We start from the raw sequence: 13,731 nt of genomic DNA on the forward strand, positions 1-13,731 counted from the left end.
ATCATCTTGACTTCTCTCTTTCTGTCCATATCACAGTCTATACCCAGCAAAACAGGTTGTTGTGTTTTTTTCCACTACAAAAGGCTTTTTTTTCTAGTAATTTTTAAATAACATGGCCTCCATTTAAAGGAGCACATCAGTTAAAAGTACTGACCTGTACATCAAATCTTAAAAAATGTGCAATATTTTGTGCATGCCTTTGAGCGTGCACACACACACACACACACAAAAAAAAAGACCCCTATACAATTTAGGGCAATGCTATAGGCAAATATACAAGGTCTGCTCCAAAAGTAAAGCCTCTTGTTATATTTTGTTGGCTCACAATGTCAGGGAGGATGTTAGTGATATGGCACTTCCCACCAATACTCCATCACATTTTGTAGCATTGTGGCAGATGGCAGCAGAGGGGCAGTTTGACAAAATGGCGTCTGACGAAACAGTGTGTCACTGAATTCCTCCATGTGGAAAAAAAAATGGCACCCATTGACATTCATCAACTCTTGCTGAATGTTTATGGAGACCAAACAATGGATGTGAGCACAGAGAGGTGGTTGGTGTTGTGTTTCAGCATTGGCGACAGCAGATCACCTCTACCAGTTCATATTCTTACTAGTGCAGAATGCAGGCTCTTGTTCATCAGTGGCAAGAACACATAGCTAATGGTAGTGTTTACACTGAAAAATGTTGCCTTGTGGCTGAGAATTTGCTCCACCTAACAGTATTATTGTTCTTTTTCTACCCATATCCATATTCCATGGAAAAAAACACTATTAAACATGCTTCACATATAATATATTTAGAATAGGCACAACTTTAACACCAACAGCTCCATCCCTTTTGAAAAGGGCTTCAGAGTTTCCATCATGACTTATTTTCAGGGAGTAGTTTGTTTTTATTTGTTTGTTTTCACTACCTATGTTATCCATAGATTTTAACTCTTCCTTGTGAAGTGCTACTATCCATTCTCTGGTTTCCATAACTACTTCAAATAGAAGTCAAATACTCAAATTACTTTTATACACACTTCTTTACAGAGTATGAAACTACAGTTATTGGGCACTGTTTTCCAGGAAAGTTTCCCTGCAAACGACATGTATGGTCCACACCAAATAAAGGCCTTTATTGCTGTTTACCAGTTATAGATTAAAATTTGAAATATGTGTGTAACTATACAATGCTGAAGTTTTTTGATGTGCACCTGATGCGTCTCTGAATTAAGCAAGAATACCATCATGGATACACTGGAAAATACCTCTTGTAAAAGTGTCATATTTTACATATATACCACCTCAGATATGAATACTGTTGTTAATAGATCAGTGGAGCTTGATTGAAAGCAAAGAGACAGAAATCGTACTGTATGAGCAATCCCAGAAGAAATGCCTCTAGTGGTTCAAAACATATTTCACTTGCCTCTGGCATGAGCTTCTGGATTAGTGTCATATACGTGTCAACATGAAACAACACAGGCTATTTGTTTATACATTCTCATTACTCCTCCTTTTGTTGTTCTGTGTGCTATTTTACATTGACAAAACATACGTAACAATATATTCAACCCAGTGAGTGCATTCCTCTGCCACGTACCTGCTAACAAATCATAACCACTGAGCACAAACAAAGGGAAACCGAGGTAACGCTGTAGAGAAGGCAACAAAATGAACAAGGACATAACAGTGCAGTTTGCATACTACTAACTAGAAACAGCATTGTGTAAAGACATTTTGATAAATAAGCGAACAGAATTGCAGCTTGGTTTTTAAGATTTAGCTGATAAAGTGTAGATGCATGCAACCAAAGGTCTGTAGCTCATTCCATCAGTATTCAACCAAGAGAAGAAGAAAAATGCAAATCATGCCTGGCATTTTTTTTAAATCAAATGTACTTTGTCAGCATAACTCGGTGTTACATTTCTCTTTTTCCCCATCCAGAAAGCTAGCAATCAGAATTCCTACTCTAAGATTTGCAGTTTTAAGCTAAAATTCCATTGGAAATACCTGCTAGTGATGTTGTATTTATATCCCTTAAAAAAAAAAAAAAAAAAAAAAAAAAAAAAAAAGTTCTGAAACCTTAAAAACAGGCAAAGTGTGGTCAAATATGACTTCAGCTGAATTCCCCTTTTGGGGAAGACAGTGCATCTAATATGGCTGAAGCTGGCTTCCAACCACTAGGGTAGCTAAAAAAAAAAAGAAAAAAAGAAAAAAAAAAAGAAAATGGAGCACCCTCTGCAGTTTCCATATCATTTGACCAAACAGAAGAGTCAGCAGCAATCCCATGACACGTTTTACTTGGTGACAAAGCAACTTAATAAGCTTTTGCTCTCTGCCCCTATCTTCTCAAGCCATTCATTCCTGCCCCTGGGCTGCAGTCCAGTACACTCTCATTGGCCTGACATAACCATAGATCTAAGCTTTTAAGGTGAATAAAAAGTACCTATTCCTCCCCCCCCTGTCCCCCCAAAAGCTATTTCTGTAATTACATTTTACTGCTCATCTGGACTTCTAGAAAACTGTACAACCACAACCAGGGCAAAAGGAACTCCAGCAAGAAAAAAAGTGATCATTAAGTAAGTTTTCCCTGATGGAAAAGCTTATGTTGAAACAAGAGCCCATAATGGCAAAGTTCAGCATTAGGTATATAAACCAAGAATCTGAAAATGTTTATGTTCTTCCATCGTCAGAACAAAGCAGAAAATTATACTGCCTCACAATGGGAGAGTTAGACAGAATCTACTCTTTGCCATTATAATAGACATTGCTAATTTAAAAGGAGAGGAGAGGGAGGACTTCACCAAGGTGGCATGCAGCAGTGACTAGAGCAAGTGAGTGTGGATGCACCTTAACAGAGACATGGCACTATATCCAAAAGTCCATGGATGACCAGGTGGGATGGATAGCACACCCTCTTCTTACCTCTCCTGCCCAGGGAAGAGCAACGCAGCCCTTCTCCCTTTTCACTCTCATGGTACTATTTGCTGCCTCATAGCTAACCACTTAGTTCAGGACTGGAGGCAATCTGAAAGTAAAAAGGCAGCAAACTTGCTGTAAAGAGCAAGCAAAATCTTGAAATACTTCACTGATGCCTATGCATTTTAACTAGCATACTGGCAGTGTGATAGCCTCACTGGAAAAAGCTGGTTTCACTCAAGAAGGAGTTTAACTGAACCAGAAGCAGCTATTTTCCCACCATCAGCTGCTTTGGAGTAGTAGTTTGGGCTTTTTTAGCTTTTACTAGCTTGTGTTACACCCATAGTTCAATCTAAAAATAGCTTTTAATACTATATTTTTCACCAGTACAATAAAGGGTCTTAAAAAAGATCTCCACAAGCATATCATTACTCATTTTAGATACTGCAGTCTACCAGCTGATTGTCTATTTAGGATCTGGATTGGATGATTATACAATTATTCATTATTTTGAAAAACATATTGCATAACAAATGGGAGAGAATAACCGAAGAGGAAGCAGTCTAGTCTACTCTTTAATTTATAGGTCCCAAACCTGCAAAACACTTCTGTATACATTTCTCTGTATTTGCATGAATTACTTCATTGAAAACAACAGACTAATATATTTACTCCCAACTGAGAGTGTTTATAGTAATTGAGCACGCCAAAATTTATGCTGAATTAAAATGGCATGATTGCACTTCATTTCTTCTGATTCCCTATCCTTCGTCCCTCTCCCTAAATAACAAATAAAGGACTGAAGTATCACATTCTAACATCACCTAAAATAAATGTTTGTTCACCACAGGGTGGTCAGGCATGAAGCAGGCTGCCCAAGGCAGTGGTCACAGCCCCAAGCACCGGAGTTCAAGGAGTGATTGGACAATGTTGTCAGACACAGGGTATGAATTTTGGCTGGTCCTGCATGGAATCAGGAGTTGGACTCAATGATCATTGTGGGTCCCTTTTCAGCTCAGGATATTCTATGACCCTATGCAGTTTCAGATGGGATAATTTTACTGTCTTGAAAGAATTATTTCTCATTCACTATGGCAAGGACGAGATAAGTTTCAGATACTTATGGCCAATCAGTTCACTCTTTAAAAAGTAACAGCACTGAAGTGAATACAAGACAGCTCAAATACTGGGAATTTTCATCTGAAGTTTCAATACAGTCCCTTTTTACCCTAAAACACACAGTTTTTCTCATGCAGATGTTAGTAGCAACACAGTTTTAAATAAGCTGCTGCTATAAAATAATATCACATATACTTTCTTGTTACCATAATTCATTTGTGTTATTAACAGCTATGTAACTAAATCCAAAAGTTATAATTGGTAGGAGTTTTTAATCTGCCATGACCCTTTGATACTGGTCTTCCCTAACCAAGGGGTTATTTGAATTTGAGCCCTGTTTGTTATGTAGAACAGTAATAACTTCCAACTGCTGATCAGCAGCAACTTCTTATATCAACTTCACCACTTCAGGACATCCTACTGCAGAAGTTAATGAGAAGACTAACATTGATTTTGAAACTGCACAAGTCCTCTGCAAAATGTATAGACAACTGGAAACTTTGGGAAATCCAGACAAAATGGTAGAAACAGCATAAATAGCCTTCATAAAGTGCTAAAAGTCACACAGAGTGTCTCAGATTGGACAGGTAATTGACAAACATCCTTTATACTGTATGCTTATTTTTGTTGGCATTTTCCTCACGATAGCTAAAAATACGAAAACAAAATCTTCTGTTTTATTTAATTCTCTATAAAGACAATTTGCCACCTGAACTAACATCAAACTACTAACAAGAATGTGTATCAAGTCTCATCTTTCCCTCCATCATCTCCACCATAACAAAGGCAGGGACTAGAATCACACAGAATCACAGAATCACAGAATTGTAGGGGTTGGAAGGGACCTCCAGAGATCATCGAGTCCAACCCCCCTGCCAAAGCAGGTTCCCTACACCAGGTAGCACAGGTAGGCGTCCAGGCAGGTCTTGAACATCTCCAGAGAAGGAGACTCCACCACCTCCCTGGGCAGCCTGTTCCAGTGCTCCGTCACCTCACTGTAAAGAAGTTCTTGCGCATGTTTGTGCGGAACTTCCTATGCTGCAGTTTCTGGCCATTTCCCCTTGTCCTGTCTCCACTCTCCACTGAAAAGAGTCCGGCCTCGCCATTCTGCCCCCCACACCTTAGATATTTATAGACCTGGATCAGGTCCCCTCTCAGTCTCCTTTTCTCAAGGCTGAACAGACCCAGTTCACTCAGCCTTTCTTCATAGGGGAGATGCTCCAGGCCCTTCACCATCTTCGTGGCCCTCCGCTGGACTCTTTCCAAGAGATCCCTGTCTTTTTTGTACTGGGGAGCCCAGAACTGGACGCAGTACTCCAGATGAGGTCTTACCAGGGCATCATTACTCCAGCTCTCCACACAGAAATAGACTGATCTTCCATGGACTTGGAAGCAACCTTCAGTGAATCTTCAGCTCCATCTGTTCACTCTTACATTTTTTGTCTGTGCTTGACTGCTCACAGAGTAGAAACAGCAGTAAAATGCAAAATACAGAATATACGGCTCACTAATGTGCCTTTCTAGCTACAACTTAGTTTACTATAGCAAGTGGCTGTGTACCTGAAGAGTGGACTCATTTTCCATTTTTCACTTCAATCTCCTGAAATACAAAAGTATAAGATTTTGCAGGGTAGGGAGGATCTGGATGAAGTGTAGAGTCCTGCACCTGGGGATGAATAACTGCATGCATCAGTACAAGTTACCTGGTAGAGAAAAGCTCTGCAGAGGACCTGAGGGTCCTGGTGAATGACAGGTTGGCAATAAGTCAGCAGTGTGCCCTCGTGGCCAAGAAGGCCAATGTTATCCTGGGGTGCATTAAAAAGAGCACGACGAGCATGCCAAGGAAGGTGATCCTCCCTCTCTATTCTGCCCTGGTGACGCCACTTGTAGAGTACTGTGTACAGTTCTGCACTCAACAGTTCAGAAAAGACAGGGATCTCCCAGAAGGTGTCCAGCAGAGGGCCACAAATGTGATAAAGGGCCTGGAGCATCTCCCATATGAGGAAAGGCCGAGTACTCTGGGTCTGTTCAGCCTGGGGAAAAGAACACTAACAGGAGATCTGATAAACATTTATAAATATCTAAAGGGAGGTGGGAGGCAAATGGATGAGGCCAGGCTCTTCTCAGTGAGGTGTAGTGATAGGACAGGGAGCGATGGCCTAAAATTTGAACATAGGAAGATCCATATTAACGTGCAAGAACAAATCCTTATGGTAAGGGTGACGGAGCATTAGCACAGGTTGCCCAGAGAAGTTGTGGAGTCTCCTTCTGTGGAGATATTCGAGACCCATCTGGACCCCTACATGTGTGGTCCATTGTAGGGTATCTGCTTTAGCAGGGGGATTGGGCTCTATGACCTCTTGAGGTCCCTTCCAATCCCTGCAATTCTAAAAGTTACCAATATGCCTATAGGTTACATTTCTTTTAAGCCTTTAGTTAGTTACTTTAAACAATCCATGCTTCCTTAAAGGTCATAAAACAGGAATTTGTCCTGTTCTGCTGCCATAAGATGCATATATGATGCTTAAAACATTCCCTTTTTAAAAAATTTCTTATTTTTATATCTGAATTAAGAATGCCAAATCTGGTCTTTCAAGAGTTTTTGGAGGTGCTCCCAGAGCACTAGAGAGATGAGTTAGGAAATATCTTCTCTCTGCTGAACCAGTGAAGCTAATGAATCTTTCATATGCTTTCTTGCAACTGTCTGGTCTTTAAGTTAATTAAAAAAGCAAAGAAAGACAAACATAACATGACCCCTTGCAGGAATTGATGTTGCAGTGAGTTGTGCGTGGGCAAGACACTCCACAGGCAGAATCCAACAGGACTCTATGACATGTGTAAGATCCTTGCCATCACATGACTGCAGGGCTATGGACTGAGACTAATACAGTCTATCCTCTACCTGCCCCATTAAAACCAGTTCATTCAGTGAATTACTTGCATCAGATGAACGGACTTGGGATGTTCAGCTTGCATGAATTAAAAAGTTTGGTCATTATGTCTTTAACCTGGGGGACTTTTTCTTCACCTTATACTGCAACATGCCAGTGTATCCAGGATAATAGCTGTAAATATCACGGGTGAGTGCTAGCCCTCAGTAACATGCTATAAACTTATTAGTACCTTATTCCTGCTTTACATAAATAATGCCAATAAATCAAAACTGTCTACATATCAGGTAAGACATTCTGAAACCGGTATTTCTGGATGGAAGGGAAGTTTGCTGAGTCTTCAAGGCGGTGGTTTTGTGATGCTAACAACAAAGCTTTGTTGCATTGATTCCTTTTTTTTCCATTTGCTGTTCACAATAACAGTATATAATAACAACAGGACAGATCAGAACCACAAGTCCTCTGAATTATGCCATCTGTACAAAAAATAAGCATAATATTTTTCAAGAGTTATTTTGTCATCTTAAGAGAGTTACAACCACTTGGTACTCTTTAATATTGTATTCAAAGATGAGTTCACATTAAAAGATGGATGCAGATTCACTATACCACATATTCCACAAAAAAGAACAAGCAGATTGACTTTTTTTTTTTCTTTCCCAAAAAGAAAAATAGGAAGTATAATTGCTTCAAAATAGAACTATTCTACTTGGACTCAAAAATTTAGATTCAGTTCTGCTTAAGGCTTACTTTGTAACCCTGGCCAGGACTTCAAGCCTGTCTGTGAAGAGAAAAATCCAAAGCCTCCCTTCTCACTCTGAAAAATATGGGGAATATAATTAAAACACAAGACCTCCTTCTAGGAATAATACCATGTTTTGGGGTACTGAACAGAGCAGGAACAGACAGCTTCATCGCACCAACTGAAAATGTAGGGAGTTGGTTGACAGTATGGTTTCTTGCACCAGAGCTGTTCACTAGATGGGTCAACACTATCATAGAATCATAATTGTTTGAGTTGGAAGAGACTCTCAAAGCCCATTTAGTCAACTCCCCTGTAAAGATGAGGGACACCTACAGCTACATCAGGTCACAAAGAGCCCCCTCCAGCCTGACCCTGAGTGTCTCCAAGGGCAGGGCATCCACCACCTCTCTGGGCAATCTGCTCCATTGCCAGCCATACAGTAAAACACTTCTGTTATTATAGCCAATGCTATGGGAAAAATGGTTTGGCAAAGCAAAAAAGGACACAGTGCTCTGCCTGGCTGAAAATTAAACCAGCATGGGAGCTGAGCTGTCCCATGCAGGAGCTTCGCCAACTAGGTACTGCTACCGGGTCATTGATTCCATGTAAGGTGTGGCTGACTCACAGCGGATCTAGTAGATATAAGAATGCTAAGCCCCATTTCTTATTTGGATTTTCATTGCAAATATTTTAGTGGAATACTAGGGTCTGAGCTCCCAGTTGGAGAATTTAAGGGGCTTTTTGTTTTTTATTTTCATCGTTTTTGTTTTAAATCATCTTAGAAATGAAAACTGGTGCGAGGAGGGAAACAAGCTGAAGAGCTTCAGCAAGACAATACTTGCTTCAGTTTCAACCAAGAGCTAGTCTGCATGGCATTCTTCAAAAAGAAATTTCAACCCATATGCTGACATCTGGATGCAAGCTGATGAGGAATGCACTATCCTCTTTTTCCTGAAAACATGCAAGGTAATTGCAGAGTCTCAGTGCAAAGTTTACACTTCATACCTTATTCATCAGCTACAGAAACAGCTTCCTTTAGCACACAGGCAACAGGAAAAAAGCTGATTTCATACCAGGGCATCACATAATTTACTTCAGTTCAGACTATAAATGTTCAGCCTGGATGCTGACAAGATGCCTTGAGATCAGCTTCCTTCACACTGTCTGCAGTTGGTGCTACTGAGTACTTCCTGGCACTCAGCCCAGGGGCACAGTTTGTATCTCAACATGCCAGAGCGAGGAAAATCTACTGTAAAGTCCTAAAGCAATAGAACTACACATGTAGAAAGTTACTGAACACTAGCAGATGCTTCATGTAGCACAAGGAGACCTGAAAGATGGAGTGGAGGAAATAGAGAAATCAGGTGTGGGTGTGAAACATGCTCCCACAATCTCTGATACAGAAGAAGAAGGCTGCATGAAATGCAATCAGATAGAGCTTCATATCAGCAGTAAGCCTGCCTGTCCTTACATGAAGCAGTGGTAGGTGATGGTAGGAAAACAGTGGATGTTATCAGGGATCTTCTGCCAGATCTCCAACCTCTGTAAGCTACTATCCATACTTTTGAGCAGAGCTACAAGTTGTGCACATCTTATGTCTCTGATCTGTATGGGAAATTTGCACCACCATTACCCAAACAGCGTTCTTCACACACTGTACATCGTAGGGTGCTGACAGTGAAAGTCTCATGTTCCAGTCCTTCATCCAAGGCTGCAAACCGTGCTCAGCCAAGTCTTTGCAGGCATTCATAGACACTGCAGAATTGAAATTCTTCACTCCTACTTGCACTTGTTCCAATCTTACAGTATCTTAACTCAAATACTAAGAATAGAGCACAATGTGTACTCAAAGCTATATTTATGCATTTTTGTATTTAAAAGTTAATAAAAACAAAGTAAAAATGACCAATTGTATTGCTGCCACTAACACTGTATGTTGCTTCTTAAATATTAGACAAATAATTCAGACTTATTTGAGAACAAGTCAAACTTGTGCTCCTGGCTTTGCAGTAAAAATCACCACAAGACTCAAATCTTCTCAGCTCCTCCTGCCACCTCTTGTCCATTATCCTAGATTAATTCCTGGCCCTCCTTTGTTCTGCCAGCCTTTGCTGACAGGTCTGCAAAAAAGTATTTTGCTGTGCCACATGCTGAGAAATGCATGCCAGCAAATGTCCTTCTCATTTCAATTACCACAGAGGAGTAGCTTCACGTCGTTTTCTCTGAATCATGTGTACAGTGTCAGGTAAGGCAGGATGTGACTCAAGCATGACTAGATTCAGAAGTAGGACTCTGTGAATCTTCTGGTTTCAGTTCACAGAGTTTGGGGTTCTGTACTTTTCTCCTAGACCTGCACAGCTCCCAAGGTGCTGTGGCAACCAAGGGATGTTTCATAATAGGTGCTCTAAAATATTTTTTTTTTTAGTTTTCTACCATACCTAGTCCTGTGGTGAAGAAAAGTGAATACAGAAATTTATTTACCCTCTGCTTCTATTCCCTTCTTTGCCCATCTCTGCCAGAGAAATCTTTCCACCACCTTCAGACTTTTCAGCATTAGGAAGCAATTGGTTTGTCAGCAGCACCCAGAGCAGCTTGTCCTAGTCAGGAGATCATGTCTCTTCCTCCTTCTGTTGAGGATGTTTCAGAAACCCCTTACTTCAAGAGCAATGCCTTAGCTTTCACCTTTGTTTTGAGACAAAGTTCGATTACACTTTGCCTAAGGAAACTCATGATCTCGTGTGCTCTGAAAGATGGCTTGAGGCTTTACTTTTGCACAGAAGAACTGAGAAAACAACAGGGAAACTTTCTTAGAGTTCCTAATCTCAGAGATACACATGCACACAAATCCCAGTCTTGGCCCTCTAAGCCTACAACTCTGATATGTCAGAAAGTTTAATATAAAACCATAAAATAAATGTGTTCATGTACTTCTAGATTGGAACATTATTTTTCCTAGTAGCTGAATGAAATCACAGGCTCTCTTACACAGTACGGGGAAAGTGAATGAATTCCATAGTTCTGCACTTCAAATAATTTAATTGATACTAATTTGAATTGTATAAATTGGATAAAAATTAAGGCTGCTTTTAAAAATTCTGCTACTCATGAAAAAGCACACACTGATTAATTGCACTAATCCAAATTAAACTTTGAATGGCATACTCGGCATCAAGCAACCGTAAGTTTATCCAAAACAAACAAGAAGATCCATTTGTATTTGAAACGTTGTTTCAACTAGTTTTCCTTAGGCTGACATGATTCACTACTGGCTTTGTATATACAGTTCTCCCAGATAGGCCTACATGCATAATAGGATCCATCTGAAGATCCAAAGATGGGACACGATGATCAGAGAGAACTGTAATACTAGAGAAGATGGAAGGAGACAATTAATTATGACAATTCTCGCAGCTTTGGCAAGTAAATGTTTCTGATATGAGTGCTTCAGTCATGCACAGATAGATGACACATTTGTGTGTAGGCAGAGGATGAAGTTGGGTGTGGACTGCGTGCCTCTGCAATGGGTACAGTGATAGGTTTAACTCAACACCAGTAGCACTGAGTCATCTTCTCAGAGCTTAAAGCTCCTCATCATTCCCTTTACGATGCAGAAAAATCCTGGCTGGACTACCTGCAAATTTTGGCTCACCGATGTGGGGCCCAATCTGAGAGAAAGATCAACAGCACCACAGGGTTTCCATGCTCTCTCAAACTCTCCCCAAAAATCAGCTGATTTATGCAAAAAGGCAATGTATACGTTCATTGCAACACTGGGCATTCAAGATAGTGTGGGGTTTTTTTTTGTCTCATTCACTCTCCTATACAATAAATACAGGTGAAAGTAAACTCTGTGGATTTCTTGAGGGTATCTTGAAAGTCAAAAAAAATGAATCCAGAAAATTGGAAAAATCCAAGCACATACTCTAGCAAATGGAAGAGTGTCGAAATAAAAGAGTTATCTATCATTGGGCAAAGAAGGGAGCTACAGCTTTAGTTTCATAATTCTGAAATGATGTCCAGCATCTGTCTCACATTGTGATTTGCCCATCTTTCCTACATAAATTGTTAAATTATCAACACACCAATAACCACTACAGCATGATTACAGTTGGTTCTCCCTTATCCTCAAAGGAACACAAAAATAACTGCGGCCTACCTTAACAGCCTGAGTCAAAGAAAACCCTAGGAAATCTCACAAAGAATATATAGAAGTGCAACAATAGAAAAAAATATACATATAGCTGAAGTTGCTCTAATTCTTGTACCATCCGGTGAACTATGAAATAAATTTGGTGCAAATAAATATGCCTGCAGCATAGAGGAAGACAAATCTTGCCACAGTGTAATTTCCAGACAGAATAGGTGTGGATTGCCATTCTTCCCTCAGCAGACTAAGCACCTATATTCTGTGGCCAGAGCAGATGGTAAGTGTGAGCATCAAGAGCAAAAGGTAATAAAGAATTAAAACTGAATGTACCAGAAGGACCAAGGCCCTAGGCTGGACATCGAGCACAGCCTTCTTTCCCCTCTTTCTGATCCTGTCCCACAGAAGTGGCTTCTGCATCAGTAAATTCTTTCAAAACAGACCCTTAGTAATGTTAGTACCCAACTCCTCCTGAAGCCAACACACAAGTATGCAAAATGCTTGAAAATTTAGGATTGCCCATCAGCCAGACCTGTGTTTGTTTGTCTCATAATGCAAGAGGCAGTTAGATCCAACAAATCCAAAGGTATAAGGAAATAAGTGTTAATTAATAAAATTATTTAAAAAAAAAAAAAAGAAATATTGAAACAGTGATTCTATCAGAGCTTAGAAAGAGTGAGAGATTTCTACTTAATGTAGGTTTTCCTTTATTCTGAATCAGCTGGAAATCACCACAATAAGAGACAGATCTGAACTGGAAGAACTCTGGATCTAACATAATTACAGTTTCTAGTCTGCCTAAAAATCATGATGAAATGATTAATGAAGATGTGCCATAACTGAGACATTGCCTGGTCTCAGAAAGTGAGTCAAACCTGAAAGTTCACCAGCACTGATTTGATCAATTTGGTCAGAAAGTTCCTGAAACAGAAGTCAAGGTGAGTGACTAAAATGTGGGTAGGCAAGATCCTGCAGCAGTCATCAGATAAACCAGTTATAAATGCAATTTGTTACAGAAGTCAGACAGCTAGCTGCATGTCCCAACAATAACACCCCCCTAAAAATGCAAAGCCCAGCTGCATGTAAATAGCGAATTCAGTTCTTCACAAACCCAGTTGTCTCTTTTGTTAGTAAAGAGCACACACGTATTATGGTGATTTGTAGAAGCCTGACTTTGGCAGGCCAACCAATGTTATCTCAGGGTTTCCTTGGGCCCCCCAGGCTCTCTCTGTGCTCTCTACACCCTCCACACAGCAATGGGGCCATCAGCTTACTGCAAAGGGAGCTAGTTGCCTTTTGTTCTGTGCTTGCAGACGTGTGGGTGACGACAGCAACAGGAATTATAAATACAAGTAGCATTACATACACACGCAAACACCCCCACGGGAAACTCAGCCATAGGGTAAATCCTGAAGCTTTACTTGTCATTTAGTTATTCATAAAAATCGAAGACCTAGAAATAGAGAATTAAAAAAAAAAAAAAAAAAAAAAAAAAAAGGAGACATACATCCTTGCCAAAACCCTCTGCTGAAGTGGACAGCCCCAGGGGCCGAGTTCCAATCCCTGCTTCCAACAGCAGTGGTGCTTCCCCGGCGGGGAATTCCCAAAGCGACTAAGATACCCTGGAGCTGACATGAAGCCAATAGATTCAGCTCCCATGCCAGACTTCCTCCAGCTGTCAAAGCAAGGAGTATGTCATGATAGAAAACCCACTGTGCCCTGACTACTCCCCTCTGGATCTGCAGCAGACTGGGCAGAGAGAAGAGCTCAAGGGCTCTACTGATCATCCCTGGCCTGAGATCAGAGATGCACACAGCCCCTGCTGCCTTACAGCACTGAGCACCTCAGACAAGGCCTTGTATCAGCCTCTGGATGCCTTCTAACACCTTCCTGCAGTAATGCTTGTGTATCGCTGCTCATTAA

At 40.5% G+C, this 13,731-nt stretch overlaps 1 protein-coding gene across 1 annotated transcript in view; it reads right to left on the bottom strand.

Annotated features, from left to right (window-relative positions):
- Positions 1-13,731, bottom strand: part of LOC125691343 (uncharacterized) — a 211,664-nt gene that overhangs the window by 157,237 nt on the left and 40,696 nt on the right. The window lies entirely within an intron of this gene.

Source organism: Lagopus muta, chromosome 3 (genome assembly GCF_023343835.1).
Source record: "Lagopus muta isolate bLagMut1 chromosome 3, bLagMut1 primary, whole genome shotgun sequence".
Taxonomy (NCBI): Eukaryota; Metazoa; Chordata; class Aves; order Galliformes; family Phasianidae; genus Lagopus; species Lagopus muta.